At 36.6% G+C, this 24354-nt stretch overlaps 1 protein-coding gene across 2 annotated transcripts in view; it reads right to left on the bottom strand.

Moving 5' to 3' along the window:
- Positions 1-24354, bottom strand: part of LOC107227081 (solute carrier organic anion transporter family member 74D) — a 96206-nt gene that overhangs the window by 54693 nt on the left and 17159 nt on the right. Inside the window, exon 2 of one of the 2 annotated variants that reach the window (XM_046732695.1) lies at positions 1804-1880. The exons of the other annotated variant lie outside the window; for it this stretch is intronic. The gene's annotated coding sequence lies outside the window, so the exon portion shown is untranslated. The remainder of the gene's footprint in view (positions 1-1803; positions 1881-24354) is intronic. 2 annotated transcript variants of the gene reach the window in all.

Below are 24354 nucleotides of genomic sequence, written 5' to 3'. Positions count from 1 at the left end.
TTGGAGAGATGGGCAGAAAAAAAAAACGTGCTGGGAAGAAAAACGAGAAAAGAGTAAGAAAACGAGAAGTATAGTCCCAGGGAGAGACAAAGAGAGGTAGAGAGAGAGAGAGGGAGGGTGGCTGCGCGTATTAGAGGAGAAATTTGATAGGGTGAAGTACAAATGGAAAAACGTTTCGATGGAAAAAAGAAAAAAGAAAAAAGAAAAAAAAAAATAAATAAATAACAAAAGAAAAAACGAATAGAAGAATACGAAAATGTGTCGGGTGAATCTCGAGAATGGTAAAGAAGACGACGAGGTCTGATATCTAGTATGCGTATGCGCGGCATGGGAATAAAATAGAAAGAGAAACGACCAAGTATTCCGACCTGCACCAACAACTCGACTCGACTCGACTCGACTCTCGTCCACATTCAAGCAGCGGTACAGACAGGCGGTAGGGATGATGCTTGGGCTGAAATTAATGTCATTATAACCCTTCTTTCTCTTTCCGTTCTCGCTGCGTCGCCATTCAAACTTCTCTCTTTTGTTCGAATCCAAAACACCAGTCCTATGTTATGATGTATTAACGATATCTAGACATTCTTGCATGCACGTATGTATGTACATATACTTACACCTACATAAGGAACGGGAACGGTGCAGCTGGGTTGCATACGTCAAGAGAGAAAGAGATAAGAAAACTTGGTAATGAAAGGAAGAGAAAAAAATAAAAAAATACAGAGAAAGTGAAGAAGAAGAAGAAAAACAAAGCAGAGAAAGCAATTAGAACACGTAAATCCCGATGACGAAATTTTGAAGGATGATACTTCAGGAAAGTTGAACAGTTGTTGGAACTTCACTAATTCATTATCGTACGAAGAGAGAAAAATGGGCGGTTGGGCGATTTTATGACGTTATAGGAGAACGTTTTACCCGTAAGACGGAGGTGATGCTGGTTCGAAGTCGCGCAGCGAACTGACAGCCGAGCTTCCCCCACCCCGTCGACACTCGCTTACCCCCACCGCCCGCTTTCCCAATTGCATTGAATCACGAAGCGCTTTACTCTGTGCAACGAGAGAAAGTTTCCGAAAAACCGACCACAAAATGTAAACATTCCGACTCCATGTCGGAACCCATTTTTACACTATGCATTTATATTCATTTCGAGAGAATAAAATATCGAATATATCGAACGCAAAAACGTTCCCGAGTGATAAGAGATTCTGTTTTGAAATATACAACTGACTTGAACGAACAAACAAAAATCGCACAATTTATCTTCCTTTATTCTTCATTGAAACGTATAGCCCATTCAATTTTCGTCCTATATATAATACAGCATTGAACGAACAACGCTATTGTTGGAAAAAAGAAAGTACATGCACAATACGATATACGATATAGAGAATACGGCTGACGGTTGATTGCCAACTATTTTGTTATCGAGTATAATTAAGTCTAATCAAATCCTCTCTGCAAACGCCGCGTTTATTAAATTGGTAATAATAAGGCTCTCTCTTAGGCACTCGGCAAGTTCATGCACATCTGTATACTATTATACGTTTGTACAACACGTGCACGAGTACTTTTGCATACGTACAGGGTGATCTGGATGTTTCGATCGCAGAAATTTCAAACCCGATATGAATATGTGAAATGTATTTTGCGTGACGCAGAAAGAACCAAAGGCACGAAGAAAAGAGACGAGATTGAAGCGGAAAAAAAAAGAAACGATATGCAAGAGAGAACACTGCGATATTTTAATAATTGACTAGTTATATACGAAACGAGTATTAAAGGAAATATGCTTTGTATACGAACCGATCGAGATAAACGACGGGATATAGACCCCGAGACATTCCTGCAGCTAACCCGGTTTTATCGCTGCTTCACGGCCGCTGAAACAGTGTAATTTAGACAGAGTGTAAAAACAGTTAGCAAATTGCAGTAAAAATTGAATGCAGCATGCATGTGTGAAAATATGACAGAGAAATGAATTGACAGAGTAGAAAATGGAATAAACTGATATTGGCACAAATTTAACGTTTTGTTTAGTCTCTTTGTTTCGAATGGTGACACATGTACGTATATATTTGCGAATTGTTTTGACAGGTTGATGGATGCGGCGTAACTAGTAAATTATGACCAAGCTAATCGCAAAATGAATAAAATCGAGTGACAATGATTCACCTATCAATTATTACAAGTCAAAGACCGTGTTTAATATTATTAATTGATTAATATTAATACAACAATTGGTCGATTTATAATCGTTTGAGGTATAATAATTCGTACTCGAGACGCACGAGAGATCAAAATTCATTCAATACCAATCTGACATTGAAAAAAAGCACCTGCTGCTCTATTCCGGATGAAATTTTACGCTGATTTGGTCGATCGGCTTGCACTTCTAATGCTTTTTACATTTTAAATTTCGTCCGAAAGTTGAGCGCTCAGCGACATCTTGTGACAAAATTATGTCGTGTTTCAAATAATTAAGATATAAACTAGACATTATATTCTCCGACGTACGGAATATCTACGGAAAATCCAATCGCCATACAATTTAAAACTCGTTAAAGCATTCAGGATTCCAGAGACAACAAATTTTAAGGAATCTAAAATTTGTCGAAGAAATCAATATAGAAATTTTGTATAAATTTTTCGGTAACTTTTCGCGGGTTTCTAATAACTTTCAAATAATTTCAGTAAGAACGATACAACAATTTTTTGTTTGCACTTATTCGACACTAAAGATGCGAAAGTTAAAAAAAAAAAAATCTTGTCCAATTCCGATGAACAATAGCATACACTTTATCCATAATTGAATTTTCCACGAATCGTATGATAAATTAAACTTCAGGCAATCATAATATATCTTTTGTCGATTCGTTGTTTAATTACTCTTAAATTATAACGATTGTATAACGTATCAGATTTGTTTTTATCGACTAACGAACCCGAAAAAAAAAAATCCGTCTCACAATCAGAAGATATACGGATGAAGGGAACTTATTTGTTATCAGAATGGGACGAACTATACACGAATTTTACGGTGATGTAATAACGTAACGTATTTTCTTCGACACTGTTGATGATAACGTGTTTAAAATTGAAATTCAGTCTTTTAAATTTTTTTTTTTTTTTTTGTTCGCATTTTTTGAAACTCCGTTTCACGCACTTCACTCGTCAAATTTTCGACGCGACTGTACATCCATCCCATAGATCCGCGGGGTTTTGACGGAGTCACATGACTGCCGTTCGTCGCAGACATGGTAATAAACAGGTTGCAACAGCACGTTGCAGTTTTTCGCACTGTTTATGCACAAGCTGCTGGCATTACATACTCCATTATACATATACACATATACCTACCATCAAGTTCATTCAACTTTCATTAGATCTAATACACGCGCTCTCGAGAACACCCTTCGTTTCCGACGAGATGCAGCGGCAGCAGTAGCAGCGTTATTGATTCATTTGTTTGAATTTTTTTAACATTTATTTCTCTCGTGTACGATTATTTTTTACTTTCTTCATTTTTATTCAAACACTACATTATTCTCATCAAGTCACAACCTAAGTTTTCAGCTTCTATCCGCTTTCAGCCGTATTTTTTTCTACTTCTTCGCTAAAATATTGCCTCAGTTACAGGGAATACGCAAACGGTGAAATAAACGTCCGATCTATTCTACACTTTCCTTTCTCTCTGTAAGGACGAAGTAAGTCACGTTACTGTAACAATGCGTGTTCAAGAGAAATCGTCACCTCGCACCATTGAAATCGTCTGAAATTTAGTAAGCCATGATAAACGAATCAGACCAGAATCATATTTATAAAAGCCAACTTCTTGAAAGTCATTCACACGTTGCACAGTACCGATTTTTTCCTCATGTTTCGTTACCTCAACGTTACTAACTTCAGTCTCGTTTCTCTCTGCACGCACCACGTTTTTGTTTTTTTTTTTTTTTTTTCCTACATTCCTAACGAGAATCGAAAGTAAAATTTCGATCTCCAGCTAAGAAACAGTTCCGGCAATTGTAATGACCGAATGAACAAAATGTTAGAAAAAAAATTACCCGGTATAATTTTTCTTTTTTTTTTTTTTTGTTCTAAATTAGAAGCAAGTTCTTAACGAGAATTAAAGGCGTCGTCACCCCGCTTACAGTGCAGATAAGTGCAAGTGCGCGAAGTGCAGGTATTGCAGCGTATTTAAACGCAGCGCACGCCTGCAGGGAGAAATGCTAAACATAGCACGGCCGATAAGAAAACAGAATTTGCGACGGCGGTGCTTCTGTGTGCCAATTTAAACGTATTACGAACGCATGCGCCGTTCTTCTGCGGTACAACGTACATAAGGGGCATTCCAGGCCAACTCGGTAAACGTTTGACCATAAAATTATTTTATTTCACCCAAGATTTTTTTTTATGTTGGTTCGACCTTTGAAAATCGTCCATAGAAATTTTCGGTCCATTTCAAAAAACCTTAAAATTGATTTCTGTAAGCCTGTGAAAAAAACAAAAACAATCCCGTTTCCGAAATAACATATTTTCACGGAATATTCAGAGTGGTAGAAGATTTTTTTCAATGTTTTTAACCGTGTTGTTTTCTTCTTCTATTTTCATACCCGTTCAAAATCTATTACAGCAAACCAAAGGACCGGAGAAACAATTAGAAAAACAGTAATCAAATCGGAAATGCGGTATGTGTTATAATATATTTGAAACAGGATTGAAAATAGTAAAAACGATTCAAAAAATACAAAAGGTAATTTGAAAAAAAAAAATCTTTCCACCCTGAATCTTGCCTGAAAATGTTATACATATTTCGAAAATGTTGTGTGTGTTTGTGTTTTTTTTTCCCCTGCTTCATAGAAAATCAATTTGGTTGTATTTGAGGTTTTACAAAATCATTGGGCAAAGACGAGTGATTAAAAAAAAAATTTACATCATTTTCACAAGTTTTTCAGGGATCGTAATAACCTGGGATAAAATCCTCGGTGAAATGACAAAAAACGTCATGGTCAAAAGTTTACTGACTTAGCGCGGAATGTCCCATATTATATAACAATACGCACCTACATTCGTCTTACGAAACGTGCGATGCACGTGGACGCGGATTATACGCATAAGGTAAGTGTTTGTTACATAAATTATTCACATGCATACGTACATGTACTCATATATATATATATATATATATATATATATATAATAATAATGTGTATTAACAATGAACACAGACAGTTGTATTATGGCTACGTACGCTTCGGGCGTAACGCTGCGGCAGTTGCATTATTATTATTATTATTATTATTATTATTATTATTATTATTATTGTTGTTGTTGTTGTTGTTGCTGTTGTTATTAATCTTACTATTACTGTTGTGGTTGTTGTTATTGTTATTATTATAGGTACACGTCGAACGGCGCAAACAGGCATCGCTAAACTAACGTCTGGCCCACATTGGCATCCTCGCCCCCTTGCGTGTGCGCTCATTGTCGACTTTAATCAATCCCATGTAACACATGCTGTCTCGGCAATTGTTCCGCGTGTTGTTTTTCTTTTAAGGATGCATCGGACGTTGGTACAGACAGGTTGGAAATTTGCAGACGAGAGAAAAGAAGACGACGAAAGTCCTGCAAGTACAGCAGCTAATCGACTCGAATCTACGTGTTCGATTTAGGGTGTGTCAGTTTGACGATTCTTTTTTTCATACAACGCGAGCGTGTTTTACGCGTTCTACCACGATGCGTGTTTTTCTCGTACACAAGTCAGTCTGCGAATGCGCATGCGCGGAGTACTGAAAATACAACTTTCAAGCCCTAGGGGTTGAAAGTAGTCCTTTCTGCACTGCGCGCATGCGCTGTCGCGAACAAATCTGATATTGAGCGATTGCGTTTGGTCCGAAAAAACTGAGTTAGTCTCCTCGTTACACAATATAGTATTTTCTTACGACACCTCAAATTGTTCGTATTCAAGAACGTTGCGAAAAATAATTGAAAATTGTGAGTGAGTTTCAACTTTGAACAAATTAGTACCTACCGTCACTGTATTATTCTAATAATTTTAAAGTTTGATTCTAATTAAAAGTAACTCATTCTATTCCTAATTGGAATTCCTTAAGGATCGTCTGAAGTAGATTTTTTTTCTACGACCGTCGGTTGGTAATATAGTGAAAAAATCTCGACCGTAACGTTTCGTTTGGATTTCAAGAGAGCATAGAAAAAACAAATAAAAAAAGTACAAAAAAAAAAACAGAGTTTAGTCGCGTGAAAAAAAAAAATATTATTTATTTGTTCAAAATTTTATATCGTTTAATTTTACAGTAAAAAGAAAAAATAAATATCTCAACTCGTCGCAAGCAAGCAAACTTGGCTCGACGGTTTAACACATTTAACATAAATGGACAGCACGCAGTGTATAAAATAAAAAATATAACTGAATTTCAAACAGGCCGGAAAATAGTGTGAATAAGAATAAAAGATATAATACATGAAAGTGACGGTTAAAATGATTATCTAGTTTGTTAATGTTAACTTATTAAAAATTGATTATCAAATCAGGATTCGGTTATTTGAGTACACTTTACGGAATTTTGTAGTTTTGTACAAATTTAAAATCCATACGTCTCCTTCGACGTATCGTTAGTTTTTTTTTTTTTTTTCTATTTCCACAAGGACTTTTTTATCCAGATGAATTTATCCGTACAGATTAGCTTCGGCGGCACTTTTTGAACCTTTGCTTTTCGAACGTTGCCGAAAATGTCGCACAACTCGGTCACGTTGCAACGCGGTATTAATTTAAAGAGATCCGCTTTACTGTTCTTGGAGGGGATATAAAATCCACACCAATCCTCGCGATTTTTGTCATTCATCGTTTTTCCCCCGTATATCCGTGAATCATCGTATCGTTGACGAAATCGTTGGCAAAAATGACCGCAACGAAAATCCGTCTACGACGCAATATTGCGTTTATAGACACGATCGTTTACCGCCTGCGGAACAAACAAACAAATAACTCGGCGCAACTTCTCGTCTACGTCAACGTCTCATTTCGAAGTGGACAAACTGCAGCCAAAGGATCTAATCAATTTGTTTATCATTTAGAACGACATTCGATCAAGTCTCTTCGGTACGTCTACGCGCCGCTAAGTCCTGACCTTTAATTTGGCCCAATTAACGATTCTCATCGATGAAAATACGCTATCTTATAATAACGCGATGATTCACGTAACTCGAGTTCCGTATAGATAAATGTAGAAATTGTATTTCTTTGGTGCAGTTCTCTCCCCTCCCCCTTTGAATTTATCTATAGACCATAGTTTCCGTTTGTTGGAAATTTGGCGATTCATCGGGTATAAATGAAATTCGCAGAGCGATGAATTGATATTATCATACGACTATATTTGAATGTCAATCACGTTATTCCGCTGTATACGCTCAGTGAATTTATACGGGGCACGTTTTTGCATTGCGCGATAGTTCTCGCAAATAGAAAATACATGTACGCGTGTATCAATAATGTATAACATTTATTTTTTCTTACTCCGTATTTCGAACGTTATGCGGGATTCGGATCGGCAGGAGAGTAGGAAAAAGATAGAAGCAGGAGAGAAATGTTAAAGTCAAGATTGAACTGCGCTTCGACTTCGCATAATACATATATTTTTAAACATGCATTATTCAAAATTTACTTGTGACGTCATTTATCACGCTCAGGTTAAAAAAATGCTGTACCGTTCCGTGTTTGTAAACTGCCGGAATGATTGGACCGACGGTTTTTTCATAAATTCTGTATTGTTTGTCAAACCTCTTGATTTTTTTTATTAATTCATCCGGAATTAAATACATCCTAACCGGATGAAAAATTTCTATCGATTGCTGTCGTGTATTATTAATTTTTTCTAATTTTTGTGTTTCACCTGTTTTGTAGTTTTAATTCGTTTTATTGACCATAGCGCTGTGATAAATCGACACAATTTATAACTGATCGTGAGTAGTTCATAAATATCCTGAGTTTTTTAGGTAAATTTAACACATGTAGATTCTCGATAAAGTTTGGTAAAAATATTTTCTCTACAAAAGCTCGAATTACAGATCTATTAAAATTATATAAAATAAGATTATTTACGAAAAATCAAGAAAATTCAACGTCGATTTTATTTATACTATGTATATATATATATTTCATTATGTATGACATTAAAAAATTACATAAATAAGTATGAAATTTGGCGCAGAACCATCTTGATTCACATTCTTTCACCTATCTCTATAATCTACCTTCGGCATTCAGAGTTATTTAAAATTTACAATTAACCTCGATGTCAATTTGACGTTTTTGGTCTAGTTTCCGCTTCTTCCCATCCACCTGCTGTAGTTTTTGCCAACTTTTTTCAGAGAGCTGTATATATATATCGTATCAAGATACGCGGCAAGGATCGTTTCGAATACAGATGGCTTAAGCCTTAGCCAGAAACGGGGTAAATTAGAACGGCCGTGAACTTGAAACTGAGCTGAGTTAAATCCGAGGTATATAATCCGCTGTGGATATTCGCCTCGTTTCTACGAGATCTTTCGATCTTCGATCTCGTCCGGCGGTTGCTGCAATACTTCTACGTATTTTCGTCTCTCTGGTACGGATACGTTTGACATACAGTTGAATAGATAAGATCGGAGGATATAATAAATAATCAATTTTATTCCGATTTTTTATCGCAGAGAATCCGAACTTTCGTATTCATAGGATCAACGCTCCGCGTTCGCGGATATGAAGAAATACGATTTTTGTTCTATATCCCGATATTTGAATCTTTCATCGAGCCTTGTTCCACGTAGAAAAAAAAAAAAAATAAAATAAAATGTAATTTAAATATTGCATGTCCTGTTGTGAATATATGGACAGCACTTTTGTTTTTGTAAGTCGAATCTGCATCGATTATTGTGCTCTACCTATAAACATATTGTAATTCTTACCATCGGTTTCGTAACTCCTATTATCGGAATTGTAAATCTCGCCACAATTGCTGTAGATTTAATTCCAAAAAAGTGCCGTCTGCGCATATTCGTTCAGTACCTGTAACGTTATAGAATCCAACGATTTTTTCCGTTTTTCTTCCAACTCTTCTCAGATTTTTTTCGTGCCAATCTTTTTTGCAGGTCGCATTGTTTGCACGTATCATTATCACCGTGATATGATATTAACCTCGTTCTTTTTTCCGTTTTATCTCTTTTGATATTCAAATATTCATGTTTTTTCCTTTACAACGTCCTCGTTATTGCAACTTTCATTCCTTCATCCGTATAATATACATAACACATATAATTCGATTTTATCAGTGATCTCTCGCGTGAATATTAATTTAATTTCAGGCATGCGAGAATGAAACACGCGAAGGTTCTTTGCCCCTTTATACATTGAAACGTACATATGCGGTTGGCATAATATACATCAAGGTATACGTACAGATTACTCGCACGAGTAAATGTTATTTTAAATGTACGACGAACTTTTGAATTATTGATAACGCGGCAAGACCGATCAGCGACTTTATATTCGGGAATTGGAATAAATAAGCTTTTGCGTCGTAACTCGATATGCAAATTTTCATCTTATTCCTTCTCTCGTCCGTCTCCCTCTCTCTTTCTCTCTCCTTGTATCTACTAACCCATGCATGTAATATACAGGTATGTACTTACGTACCAAAAGTAAACGTTACTCTCTTCACGTGTATCTATGTACTTGGTAAATTATACTCTAATTTGGTTTTTTTTTTTTTTTGTTTTGTTGTTTCTACAATTCATGTAAATATATTACGTATGCAATATATGTTACATATTAAACTCGCGTTCTAGTTGTTATACTTTGAAACTGCTTACGTAAGGTGGGTATAAATTAAAGGTAATTAATACCCTTGAGGATAACGCTATGTGTAACCTATATATGAATAACGAATATGTATATGAGAAGAAAAGCACATCGAAGAAAAAAAAAACGAATCCCTCCTCCGCGGCTGAGATGAAAAAAGAAAGAAAATATTAGAAATAAACTAAAATAAAAAAAAGTACACCGAGCATCGCGTCAATTCTACTATAGATCGAGACACGTTGCGGGGGAATTTGGGATACATATGTTCAGTCTAGACGCGAATGGTACATATGTAGGTATACATGTGCAACAAGATCAACGAAAGAATCCCATTGCAGTGTCAAGAGAAAGATGACCGAGTCTGCTGCATGCGTCGCGTCGTTCGTACTAATAAAAGAAGAATTAACCGAACCGATCCGAGGACGGGGAGACGAAGTGAGAAGAATACGAGCAAATAAAAATTAGGTAAAAATGACGTCAAAAATGTATAAGCGTATCGGTTGTATACATATTTCAACGAGACGTTCCACGACAAATCGCCGACGTTTCGAACCTCGCTTGTATTTCAAATTCGAAAGTTTGAAATTTCAACTTGGTGCCTGTCAAATATTTGCCATCGTGTGACTGGTCTCAAACGATCGGCAAACGAAATGGAATTTTAAAAAGTGATGATATTAAAAAAATATTCTAAAATTTCCTCAATTTCTCCTGTAATTTGTTAAATCGAAAATCGTCATTTTCCTGGCGTCTTTTAGAATTGAAATAATCAACTATAATTTTTCATCCATCGTTGTAAATTATTTTTTATTTATTTTCAAGTCCACTCATCGTCTATGTTAATTATATTGAAATTTTTCATTCGAAACTGCATAATCACGTGTTATATTAGGTATATATCTAGGTATGCTAAGCAAGTGTTTCGACGAAACTGTAAAAATTGGAACGCAAATAAATCTTCGAGTCATCGGAATCGAAAGTTTTCCAGAAACTCGACAAAATTTCCTTACTTCCATATTCGTTTCCCGTTGAATAAGAAAAAAAAACCCCCGACTACAATATTCTACATTTTCAGTCGGTGCAATTCTGTGTTATAATTTTGGTAAAAAAATATACTTTTTTGGCAAAATTTTTTTTGCCAAACGTAGATACTCGACCCAATATAAAATTAGTTCCATTATTAATGTCGCGACACAAAGACACGTTTCGCGTGAAAGGAAAAAAAACAGTGGAATAAAAAAAAAAAAAAAAAATTTCGAAGTAGCCGTACTTATAATGTGAAAAATTTATCGGTGAGATTAAAAATTGCGCGAGGTACAATAAAATCATACCCATAGATTTGGCGTGGAATGGCCTGCCCCCACGTGTTTGTACGCGGTGACGAAGATTCGCGTCGAAGGTGGAGAATCGGGCGCGACGAGTCGGCGAAAAAAAAAGGAAAGAAAAAAAAAAGGAAAAAAAAAAAAAGGAAAGAAAAAAAAAAGGAAAAAAAAAAAATCGAACAATACAGGGAGAGAGGTAGGGGATGCCTGGGGGAAAATGGAAAGAGGGGAGGATACCTTATACGCCGGGCGTTTCGGGCGGTGTTTCAACGTTTGAACATGTCCCGAGGTCCCCACCCACACCGGGATAACAGCAGGAATAGGATTATGGGACGGGACAGGTTAGAGAAGAAGCAAGAATCACTTGATCTCGTCCCGGGTTCCTGGGTTACACGGAGAGGAAGTCGGGGGACGACGAAAGTGAGAAGAGGGAGGTACCGGGATGGGGATGGGGATGGGGTGGGGGGGGGGGGTGGTGGGAGAGAAAGGAGAGACGGGAGGCGGCAGACGGCCTTGTCGCGTGACGTCACCCCGCCGTCTAGACAGGGCCCCCGCAACTATAGGTATACCTATGTATATAACGCAAGCGAATACCCAGGACTGTGCAACGACGAGATCGCTTCGGAACGCCGGCGTACGTACGAACTTTTCGATAATACGAAGAATCGGCGGAGAAGGAGGAGGAGGAGGAGGAGGAGGAGGAGCAGAGGCGGCGAAGAAGAAGAAGAAGGAGGAGGAGGAGGAGAAGAAGAAGAAGAAGGAGGAGGAGGAGGAGAAGAAGAAGAAGATGAAAACAAGGACTAATCTACGTGACGAACGAGACGGCGCATACTTCACGCCGTTTCACACCTCGTGCTCCCCTATCGCGAACCTTCAAATTTTCACGCTTCGATTCATAGATATATATATACATATACTATACATGTATATACATATCACCGGAGTAATCCGGGATGCACGCTTGCGATGTCACGTCGTATTATATTAGAACCAAATAATTCGCAAATCGTGATGCAAAGAAATAAAAAGAAAAAATAACCCGTAACAAGAATAGTCCAACAAAAAAAAAAAAAAAAAATAATACATAGCAAAAGTAACCCGTGACAATAATAAGCCACACAAAAATAACCCACAACAAGAATAGTCTGCACAAAAATAATCCACACAAAAATAACCCAAGACAAAAGTAACCCGTGAGAAGAAGAACCCCTCACGAAAATTTAACACCTGACTAAAATAACCCGTAACAATAATAAGCCACACAAAAATGACCCATAACAAGAATAGCCCACATAAAAATAACCCGTGAGAAGAATAACTCTGACAAAAATAACACGTGTGAAATTGGATTAAATAAAGTTAAATTATTTGTGAATTTTTTATCATGGGTTATTTATGACGGGTTATTTTTTTACGCATTATTTTTAGGCGGGTTGTTAAGGTCGGTCACGATGTCGTTGGTACACCTTAGCTAACGAATTATAGGTACTTGCGAATTTTCTGTGAGAAAAAAGGACAAGAAAAGTTATTACAGTCATTTCGAAAATGAAAAATTTGACTTTTCACTAGATCTCGGTGTTTCAAGGACGAGAGAATCACCTCCAACAATTTTCGAACGGACGTCTGGATGTGCTCGAGCAATGTTTTGCCCGACTACGTCTCGACGACAGATGGAATTTTAATGGTTTTGGTTTTAATTGACTCTCCATTTGAAACCGATTATCTTTTAGATCTAATCGGTTCAGCAGTTTTAGAGTTATTCCAAGAACAAGATCAAGTAAAATATAAAAATAACAATACCAGAAGAATGGATCAACTAATATTCGTGATTATTTTAGTCTCAAACGACGCTTAGTTTGAAACGAAACTTAGTTTGAAGCTCATTAAATTTTGAAATCGATCGTTTCGACAATTTTCGAGTTATTCAAATGACAGAAATGGAAAAAAAAATTAATTTCTGATGTTTATGAGCTCGAAACGCATTCAAGTGGAAACTTCTTCTTTGGCTGGCACGTCAAGGTCGGCCAGATTATCCACTTGCGTATTCGGCTTAGTAAAAATGCTCTCTCCGCAAGGATTCTTGGGTAATTCAAAATTGTTTCAAATTCTCAATATCGTACTGTAAACATTGAATCTAACTACACCCGGTAACCAGAAAACTATTGAAAACAATCGACAGCGAGAAAATATTTGAATCCGGTTGAATTCGTTTTATCAATCCTAAATGTACAAATTCAAACAATAGCTTGGACGTCTAGTTGAATCTGCTTTCCATACCAATCGGTGGCTAACCGTTACAATGGATTGGCTGCAGGTATTATTGTTCCAGTTTTTACAGGATCCCGCAATTATAAATATATCCTACAGAGTATGAATCGAAGTGTTTGAATAATTATATTTCGAACCGTAAGAAACCGTTGGATTATTTTGTCCGAGATTGAACTAGATTAAAAAATATAAGATACCATTATAAAACGATGAAAGCGCTGATGTTTTTCACCAATTCACACGAATTTAAATCGTTGCAGTGTTAGAACAGAAACGAATGGTAGACATTGAATTGTCCACAACGTATTGGACTTTATTTCAGATAATTTCCAATTCATGGAAAAGAATCGAATAGGAACATGTATAGATATGGAATTGTACAGTATAAATTGGATAGAAATGAAATTGCGTTGCAGTTCAAGCATTTAAAAAATGTAGTGAAAAAAGAAAAAAAACTACTTCGTTGTAAAAAACATTCGAAAAAATAAAACGATTAATTAAGATCATGCGATCAGTTTCCTTGCGTCGAATTCGGATTGGTGGATATGAAAACGAGTATGTTTTTACGCTTTTCAATCTTTTTCCGATTACTGGTTTTATACCTATTATATGTTATATTATACACTCTAATAATTACCAATGAGACATAAAATTAAATCTTTTTACATGAGAACTTATTTTCTATATGAGATCATTTTCTGTGGCTTAGGATGCGACTGAACATAATAGTCAAACTGTAAGTATAACAGTGTAGATTTGACGTGTAACGATGCCTTCGTCTTTCACACTATTGTATAACGTATATTTATAATGCAACCTCCACGTCAAAAAAATATCAGTAAAAATTCACTCGGATTTTATCATGCAATTCTGCAGTTGGTAAAGTTTGTCTAGTTACACGGAGTAAATTATTTAGAGAACTTGGTGTTATGAATAATTGTTACTAATTTCGTAATTAGACTGGAAATGGTCAGAAATGCAGTATCCTTGGATTAAAATGACAGGCTGAGGAAAAATCTTCGAAAAATTTCATTACTCTTATTGGATTTTTTGTTTTTTCAGAAGCAGAGGGATTGTAATTTCTAAGCGTACACATGTTGTACACGAGTTTATTGAAAAATCGAGCAATTGTTTGAGCGTAGACATTGCCTTCGAGTTTGCAAGCAAACATAATACGAGATGTGGTTCCCATGTAAATGTACGAATCGCGCAATTGCAGCTGGATACTTTTTCCAAGTATATCACATATCCGTCCGCAGTGACGGAGTGATAATACAAAGTAAGAGAGAGAGAGAGAAAAAGTGGGATGAATAACGTTATTTGTCACAGGTCAATAACATTCGGAAGGTGGTGAAAGTCTGATTGACAAAGATGTAATCTGTCATGTATGCATAATATTATACCTATATCGATATGTGCGTGACGCAGGTAAAAGGAGACGATTTATTCAAAATTATACACATACTCGTGTCGTCGAAACGCACTACTTACTTATACATGCTTTCGAACGGATAACGGATAAACGTTAAAGATCACGCTACATGCAGCAGATGTTGCGAAAAACGAAACGGATGTTGCGTACGCGTTCATTTTTTGACATTCACACACCGTATAATTTGTAATTGCGTGATTCTTGGGATTATTTCGGAATTTATTCGCGCTCACCCCCAAAAAGTAATAATAATAATAATTTTTTTTTACAATATATAATTTTGAAGTAATTAACAGTTTACCTAGAACAAAAAAAAATCAAAAAAATTCACGCATTTTTCCATGATATAAAATTCGACTGTTTGGCGGAAAATTTTTTTTTGGGTTTAGCTTGATTTTTCCTGCGTACAACATGATTACTTTTTAGGGATGAGTGCGACATCGCCTAAATAAGAACCACCCTAACAACAAGTCAGGCATTTAGACGATCTTATCACCTTTTTGAAATGAATTTGTAATCAAAGATGAAAAATAATCTCAATTACCAACGATCATTACAAAGTGAAAAGATATTATTTGTGAAAAGGAAATACATTCGAATATATAAAAAGAACAACTCTATCATCATCACGATGTTCGCTATGAAGATTTTAATAATATGACGTCAGATTTGGGATTTTAGTTACAGCATCTACCAGCTTTCACATTTTCTTCGTGAATTGACAGAGATGATTGATCTTCTGCAACTCCGTAATTATTGGGTATACATACATACATATACATATATATATACATATTATACATATGCTCGATACTTACGTATGCAAGGCTACCCGAGGCCAGTAATAAGTATAACAGGCATGATATAAAATAATAATATAATCAATTTGTCGCAATTTGAGGGCCAAGGGCAAAACTCTTTAAAACGTTTACAACGGTCATCCACCTTATGCAGACAAGGAGGAGTAATTCGTGTGTCGCGGGAATATCGCGAAGAGCCGTTGCAGCAGCCAGCAGTCGTACGTCAACAACCCTTTCACTTGCGAATTAATATACCTACGTCCATTAGGCATGCGTGATACATATATGCGGATATGTGTGCAACTTAAACATGGAGGGAGACACCGCACCTACTTATATTACAAATTGCGCCAAGTGTAGACGTGTATCGGCGCCTAGGGACTGCACTCTCTATTTCAAAGTGTAAGTAGTGTACGAGTAGGTACCTCGGAGTACTAGGTACACCCGAAGCGTTGGAATCCGAACCCCGCATCTATTCGTACAACTTTCAACTATCGGGTTGGCAGGATGGAAAAATTCACCGTCGATTTAATAAAAATATAAAAAACTGTGAAAAAAGAAAAATGCCACATTGTTAATCAGCTCGACACTGTTGTGATCTGCGAAGGAAGAAGCGAAAGAAACTCGCGCAGCTTGGAGCAACTGCGCAGACTCGAAGTCGGTGACGTCACAGGACACTAGCCAACGAGGAGAAACGTGTGGAATAATTTTTATTTTGACATTCGACGAGTCTCTCCAGAATAGAGAATAAAAGGAGTGTGAAGTTAAATTGAAACCGATTCTTCTTCAAATTTCTTCTTTACCAGTTCCATTAATTTCCACAACATTTTGGGATGCATTTCAGACGTTATTTTTCACACGGTTGGATAAACAGAGTCTTCGGAATTATATACAAGGGCCATTCAAATGATAGTCGTTTCTATTCAAAGTCCACCATTTATTGACGCAATAGATATCGGATATCGTAGTAAATTTCCGATGACGAGGTTTCAAATTTTCTGTAACCTCAATTTCGACAATTCAACTGCATAATTCATCCCAGTTGGTATTTATGGGAATACTGACTGATGGCATTTCGCAATCGTTCAAAATGCACGCCTAAACCGACGAGAATAAAGACGTTACATAATCAACGGTCATATTTTCATTTTTTTTTTTTTTTTCTGTTTTTTTCATCCTGTTTTGTCATCTCCTCAACCCGAAACGTCAAAATGAACGAAAAACTTGCGAAACACAAACATCGTCTTATTTTTCATAAGAATCTATACACGCAGAGACTTACACGCGCATCGAGTTGAGCGATACCAAATTGGAAAGATTAATAACGACTCGCGTTACATGTAATAAAATTTGACCGAGGTGCAGCCGAATTGAAAGAGAACTCGAATCATTTGACAGATGACGAATCGTCGGGTATATTTCAAGGATCGATCAATCTCCAGCTGCAGCACAAAAACGGTGCCGAAGTTGACGATACTCTTTGCTCACGGTTTGATACTTTTTCGATAAGACTTACGTAATCGCGTACGTACAACGTTATATTATGTGTACGAGCGTAGATAAATGAAAGAGCAGCAGTCATCCACGTGATTGTATACCGCACGACACATCTGCATGTAATATCGATACGCATCTGCAGCGTTCGTTAATCCCAAGAGTTCCCGATGCAAACACGTGTGTACATATGTGCACAGCCGCGTCGACAACGGCGATATTTTCCACGTGTGTACGCTTGTGTATGTGGGTGCTTTTCGAAAGTTAATCGATAAAATTCCTCCATCGAATTCAAATTTCACCGTACAAGGTGACACCGATCTCTCAGGGATCGCCAAAACCTAGTTGTAGTCGTCGTCGGTCGCTTCGGGCTTGTGAAATTCACCATCGAAAGTATTCGCGTCTTGGCTCAACCTGAGCAACGACCTGGACACCATCCCACACCCAACGTCTAGCCTCACTCGCCTAGAATCCAGGGGCGTACCAACGGTAATATAAAGACCGACCTCCAGCACCGTGTTTTCTCCACCCCCTCTCCCCCTGATTATCCGATCAATCCGAATCACGGGTCGGATTTCTCAGTCCGGCAACACTCGAACGCGTCCACGGCGTCAATCGGTGAGGTGAGAGTTTCGCGGATCGAATACAAATCCGATCGTTAAACAGCAGAACGTCAATTTCAATTGGCGGCGAGTATGCATTCTGCAGGCAATGATGATCGTTTGTGTAAATTCGCGACGGCCTGCATGTAACGTACAAAGTGAAACGGCAGTCCGAATACCGTCGCTGCAACAACGTCGTTTTATTCCGTCCCACAAGCCGAATCTTTGCACGAGTCTTGCCTCTAACAACAAGTTAAAATGGCCCTGGCATCATACACGAAGCTGAGAACATCGGCCAAACGTGTTCAATTTTATCCTCATAACTCTATACGAATGTATACACTGTTAGAAAATTCACGGTGTAAATAAAAGTCATCGTCGGTGTAAGTCGATCGATTCTTGACACCAATTGCATGGTTCTCGAACCAGCACCAAAACGGTACGTTCAACCACCGCATTTCCAACAGTGATATCGATGGTCCAAGATGATCAGACAAAATTTTGACGTCCAGATTTCGCTACCCAGTTCGAACGAACGTTGGAACCTTTGGCTTCTGGTTCTGAGTTCTGGCTTCAGCCTCGTGTGTTATACGACATACCGGAGTGAATAGAACGCCGCGTGTAAGAGGCTACTTACTAGTAACCCAGTCTTTAGTATTCTTCGTACGTTCGTCAGAGCCCGGTGTACGTAGCTATGTGCTTCCTCGTTCTACGTAGAGTCCTACCCACGATCAGCTATCCCTGGTTATCGAGTGTTACACAGCGGTGCTCTCTCTGTGTCTGTGTGTGTGGTAGACATCTTGAAACCAGGGAGAAGGGTGAACCGTGTATTATACGCGGCTATTCTCTCGCGAGCATCGCGTTTCAAACTCTCTGCGAAATCTCCGTGCGTTGACGATAACGCGGTTTTATTGTACCCGCCGCCCTCTTTGCGCCAGACTTTTCAAGTGTAATCGCTTCGCCTACAGCGTGCATCGTCACTCGGTTGGAAACGCGCAGTATCGGTGGAAAAATGAAATGGTTCAACGAGTATGAGCGGGATGAAATTTTTCGTACATTCATGTTTCAGGAAAAAACTTATCTTGGCCTCTTGTACACTTAGGTATACCGTCAATGACGTATAAGATTCTTTCAGGACTCATTTCAACCTAACTTTAACAACAAATTCACCTTCTTTCGTGAAAATTAGTCAAAAATTAGACAGATGTTTACGTCGTGAGTTAAAATAGTCCAATTTTTCTTTGAGTTCAGTTTTGCTCAAGCACAATTATCAAATATGTCAATAAACAATTCAATTTTAAGAAACTAACGGAGGTTTAGGATTAGCCATTCTGTCTCAGCGTGAAAGTAGAAGCATCAATTTGAAAGAATCAACTGTTTCTCTATTATAGTACTTGTTTATATTTTTCATAAATTTTACACAAAATTAAAAATCCTCTATAAAACATATTCTTCGTCACTTACATTCTTTTCTCACCGACATTTTAAAGAATCGTACGTTAGTGAGGAATAAAATTCCCGGTTTGCCTCAGTTAGACACAAATGATAAGAAAAGATTTCCACTTATCGTCACGGCTTTCCCGAAAATTTATGATGCAGAATTACTTGCGTAATTCTTCCAAGATTTCAGGATTCCCAAATTGCAATACCATGTTTTCAGCGTCACATTGGTAAAACGAATATAATCTTTATCTTCAAGTGCAAGACGTGCAGCTACTTTGAACTTTTAACGAAACTTAAACAAAAAGGCTGTCAAGTTAAAATTGCGGAATGCAGGAAGTAAACAGGTGTTTAGCTTTCAAACCGAACTGCACAAAGTACGATAAGAATTCTCAAGCATGTATTTCCGTACAAACTATTTCCTATAAACTTCAGCAATTAATTTCCAGGTGAAATATTTCGAAAGTGCCGCAGACCAACGAAGTTTGGTGTTTAACGTACAACGGAACCAGAAATTGCTTCAGAAAAAAAAAAAACGAAGAAATTAGGAAAAATACAAAGCACCAATTACAAATACGCGAATTTATTTGCTTACTTCTTCGTGCAGCGATTATACAAACGCAGAAACAGTGGTGTAACTAACAACCGGGTTACCTGATGTGAATTTTATCGATCAAGTTATCTTTACCGGGAAAGAAACATGCGAAAAATGTTTCATCCTACTGTGATAAATTTAGGTGGCGGGGAGTGTTTGAAACGTGTAATTGACGAATAAAAATGATTGAAAACGGGTGAACAGAGTCAAGTTTTAAGCTCTTGGCATTCTCGTGACGTCATCACACGGTATTTAATGATAAAAAAGTGTCAAATCTGGTTTTAGTAATGTGAGAGAATACAATATCGCATATACATTTTACAAATTGTTGTTTACGAAGCAAGTTATCCTTTTGAAAACATACGTAAAAACGTCACGCGACAACCCCAATTAGTTCAAATCATACGTATGCCGTTTAAGTTTAAATAAATTTTGCAGATCCGTTACGCGTCCGAAAGGTGGATTATTTCTTCGAATGGTCGACGAATCCTCTCAGCTGCTTACGGGCGAAAAATTTGCGAATCGTTAATGCGAGAGATGCAGATGTTGGGTGAAAATGGGGCCTGGAGGGCGTCGCACCTCAAATCCGAATGGCGCACGCGACCGGCTCGGGCGACGTGACACCGATTTTTTTAATTTACCGTACACACCTGATACAGAACTTGCGCAACGCGTTAACCGGTATCTTCTTCTCTCCTCTCCTCTCCTCACCTCTCCTCTTTTCATCTCTTCTCGGCAGTGCGACGATGGACCAATCGACGCCATTTGCACTCACGTCGCGTATCCACGCGTGTCTCTTTTCCCCTGCGTGTACACGATAGGCAGAGATACGCTTTTATCGTGCTCGTGTATACATATATATATCCATTTGGACATGGGCATGTGTGGATATTATCTATACGCGCATACCTCGATACCTTGAGCATATATGCAGCGTGCTACACGTGTGTACTTTGGCGGTATTCCCTTTGACCGTGATGCTGATGCTGAATACTTATAACTGTAACTAATAGACGATCGATAATCTTTATTAATAATCAATCCTTCGGGCGACGTCGGTTACTCAACGAAAAATTTTCGACCCGAACTAACGAGAAATGACGTACTCCGTATAAGAAAGAGTGTTTTTATCTCTCCTTATAACTCTTTAAGGATGCATTTGAAAATTGCAGATGAAATCAAGGTTTCGTAAGTCAAAAACATTTATCGACGAGCATGACTAGGGGAACAGAAATTTAAAATCGCTGAGCAAACAGCTTGGTTGTTTAGCATTTTAATTGAAAGATTGCATCATTTTTTTCGTATCTTTTAATTTGCAAATCGCATTGTTCGTCTAGATTCAATAGATCGGAACGTACTCTGAGAAAAATTTTTAGTTACATTTATAACTATTTACATTTCTTACCACAATCGAAAAATATAGTTCTAGGTAGAAAATGAAAATTAGTTTTCTAGTATCCGTTACTATTCTTTCTCACTACGATCACCGTTACTATATTTTCTTGCAATTGTTGCCAAAATTTAATACTTGCGCAACGATAAATTGGAGTTAAAGCCTTATTCAACTAAAAAAGTAGAGTAAACCGAACAAACTGATTTTGTGTTGTGATTCCCAAAAAATGATCGACAATAGCGCAAAATGGTTAGGCGTACCTCGTTTTTTGTAATCCCAACAATATTCAAACAGTTTTTTTTTAACGATACCTGTTTTAATCAATTTTTATAGTTACTATAATAAATGAAATTTTTCTCAGTGTATATCCAATTTTTTTGCGCGTCAATCAACTCAAAATGAAAAGATTAAAAAAAAAATTGTTAATCAAAACTTCTAAGGAGCAATATACTTGAATTCAAATTGATAGAGGTAAATTTGATACAAACGTTTAATAAATAAGTTGACAACGAAAAAAATGATTATCGAAAATTTCGTCTAGAACATTTCCTAATTATCAACTAATTTGTTTTTATTTTCATTTTTTTTTCTCAATCATTTCAGTTTATCCGCAATTATTACAAACTCTGGTGAATTTTTTTCAAGCCTCATTCAATTTTTCAAGATCGTACCAACGTTCATTTTTATTGAAAAGTAGCAATATTGAATTGACCCGAGCGCTTGGGATGTAATTAAAGGAAAAAAAAAAATATTTTTAAAACCAATACATGAAAACAAAACTGGCAGATTTTTTTTTTTTGTGCTTTTAATTTCCGTTTTCGTTACTTCTTTACACAATATACGATCACCGATGAATTATTCGGAAATTAGTTTTCTCCCTTTGGCACGAATCGGTCTAGCAAAAGCTATAAAGCTTCGATTGCACGCACCGAGGCTGCAGCCGCTGATAACTCAAGCAGATTGTTATTAATTACGTGTTGAACGTGCGTGCATCGAGTAAGTGGCCGATACGCATTAATTAAACGTCGCGGCGGTGTACATTACACGTAGAACGTGCAGCTGTAAGTAGGCTCGAACCACGCTGCTGGCATAACTTATAAAGCAGGCAATCAATCGTTGCGTCTACTAATCGTAGCGAGCCAATCTGTAGTACGAATCGATTAACCCTTACACCGCACGCCGGGGTCAAAATGACCAAGCGAGATTCCATATAAATAACATAAAAAACAATCCGATTTTGATCCGAGTTAAATAATGAAGTATCTTAAAAATCGTTGATTCATTCTTTTTCCAAAAATTCAACTTCAATCACTCAATTAAATACCTTTTTTCGTCGCGCAGTATCTCCGTATATTTTTTCTCAAAATATCTTTGTCTTCGGAGTTATTTGGTCAATTTTCAGCTTAAAATATTGAAAATTTAGTGAGTTATGATCTTTCGAATGAAATTACTAATTTTCCGACGTTTGAATGTTTCATCATACATTTTTTTTCTTGTTTTTTTTTTTTTTTTTATCATAATCAAAAGTTCATTTTGCTAAAGATAACTAATTTCCCTTGAAATATAATAGCTAACGCAATGATTATTGCAAATTTCAGTTCGGCTGACTATTGCGCAATTGAAATTGAGGATAATAAAAGTTTTTTTACGTTGCATTTTTCTTAAATTTACTTTCCTAACAATAAATAACACTCGAAGCATTTTGTAATTCTCCTCTTCGAAAAGAAAAAAAAAGTAAAGAAATGCCACTTACAGCCTTTTTTTAATTCTCCCCTTCAATCACTTAATTTTAAATTATAGTTAAATATTCCTGTTTTGTGAACTTTGAATGATTCATAAAACAATTTCCTTGATAATTTTTGAATTTTGATTGAAGTGCAATCGGATGAAAAAATATGTCTAAACAAATACATGACAAAAATAAGGTTTGAAATTTCAGCGAAGGCTAATTAAGTTGAATCTAATTGAAAACTGCCTCGTAGTCTAGTGAAAAGAAGTTTTAAACTCTGAATTGACTGTGAATAATTTGTCGTTATAAACAAGGACTGCGGAGATATTACATTATTGTATTTTTGTCCAAAATATCAACATGAAATTTAACCGATTCTAACGAACAAAGTTTATTTTACTCATTACTGAATTTTCTAAATATCGTCTGAGCGAAATTTCATTACGCTTTTGTGAATTGGTAAAGAAAATCTGATATTTAATATAAAATGTTGATAAATTATTTTTATCTTAATCAAATCGTAGGATAATTGGTACATTATTACCATCAAATTGCGAATAAACCTTTTTTTCACTTCTAAAAATTAGAAAAATAAAAAAATTTAATTACAAAAGCTGTTATTACGTATAACTGTATAATACTACGTATAATTTGGAATTGTTATTACGCATAAGAAGAAGAAAACAAAACACGGATACGGAGAAGATATTCATCAAGTTAAATAATATTTATTCGACTGAGTAGCCAAGAATTTTAAAACGTGTTTTCTCAAACAGTTGAAAAGAATTTAATCTGAGATAGTAGATCAGTGACGGTCGTTTCCATCAGCTGAAACGATACATCAATTTCATTTAACAGAAAAATATACTTAAAGCACCAGGAAAATTCCGAACTAGTTCATCACATCCTTCATTGCTGTTAATTATAGGTACAAATTTAACATTAATAGTTGATTTTAATCAGCTTCGTGGAATTGTTTTTCCACTATTTAGGATGACCAAAGAAAAATCGTTACACAAATGAGAAAAATAAAATCTGATTGAAATCAAACGACGCCAAATGAAATCAAATTACTGGAGGAAAAAAATGTCCGTTCCATGAATGACGACAAGAATTGCGCGTAATTTTTTGATTTATGATTAACGTATCTAATCTTTGCATTCGACCTGCATTATCGCCACAAGAGTGTAATCTACCTATAAAACTCGTTCAACCATGAATGATATTTCAAATTCATCACGTTGAAGTTAGTAACGTTATCGCACCGCTTTATGCTGAGGAAAAACCGTTATTTCGGGATTTTGGAATTGTCTGAAATTCGGTAAACCGTATTAAAACAAAACACGCTCATATTTCCAAATCTTGGTTCCTTAAAAATCATTGTAAAATTAAAAAAAAAAAAACAAAATAAGGATTTTTTCACTTTTTG

The sequence above is a fragment of the Neodiprion lecontei genome, chromosome 2 (genome assembly GCF_021901455.1).
Source record: "Neodiprion lecontei isolate iyNeoLeco1 chromosome 2, iyNeoLeco1.1, whole genome shotgun sequence".
In the NCBI taxonomy this organism is placed as follows: Eukaryota; Metazoa; Arthropoda; class Insecta; order Hymenoptera; family Diprionidae; genus Neodiprion; species Neodiprion lecontei.
This window is presented reverse-complemented; position numbering and strand designations above follow the sequence as displayed.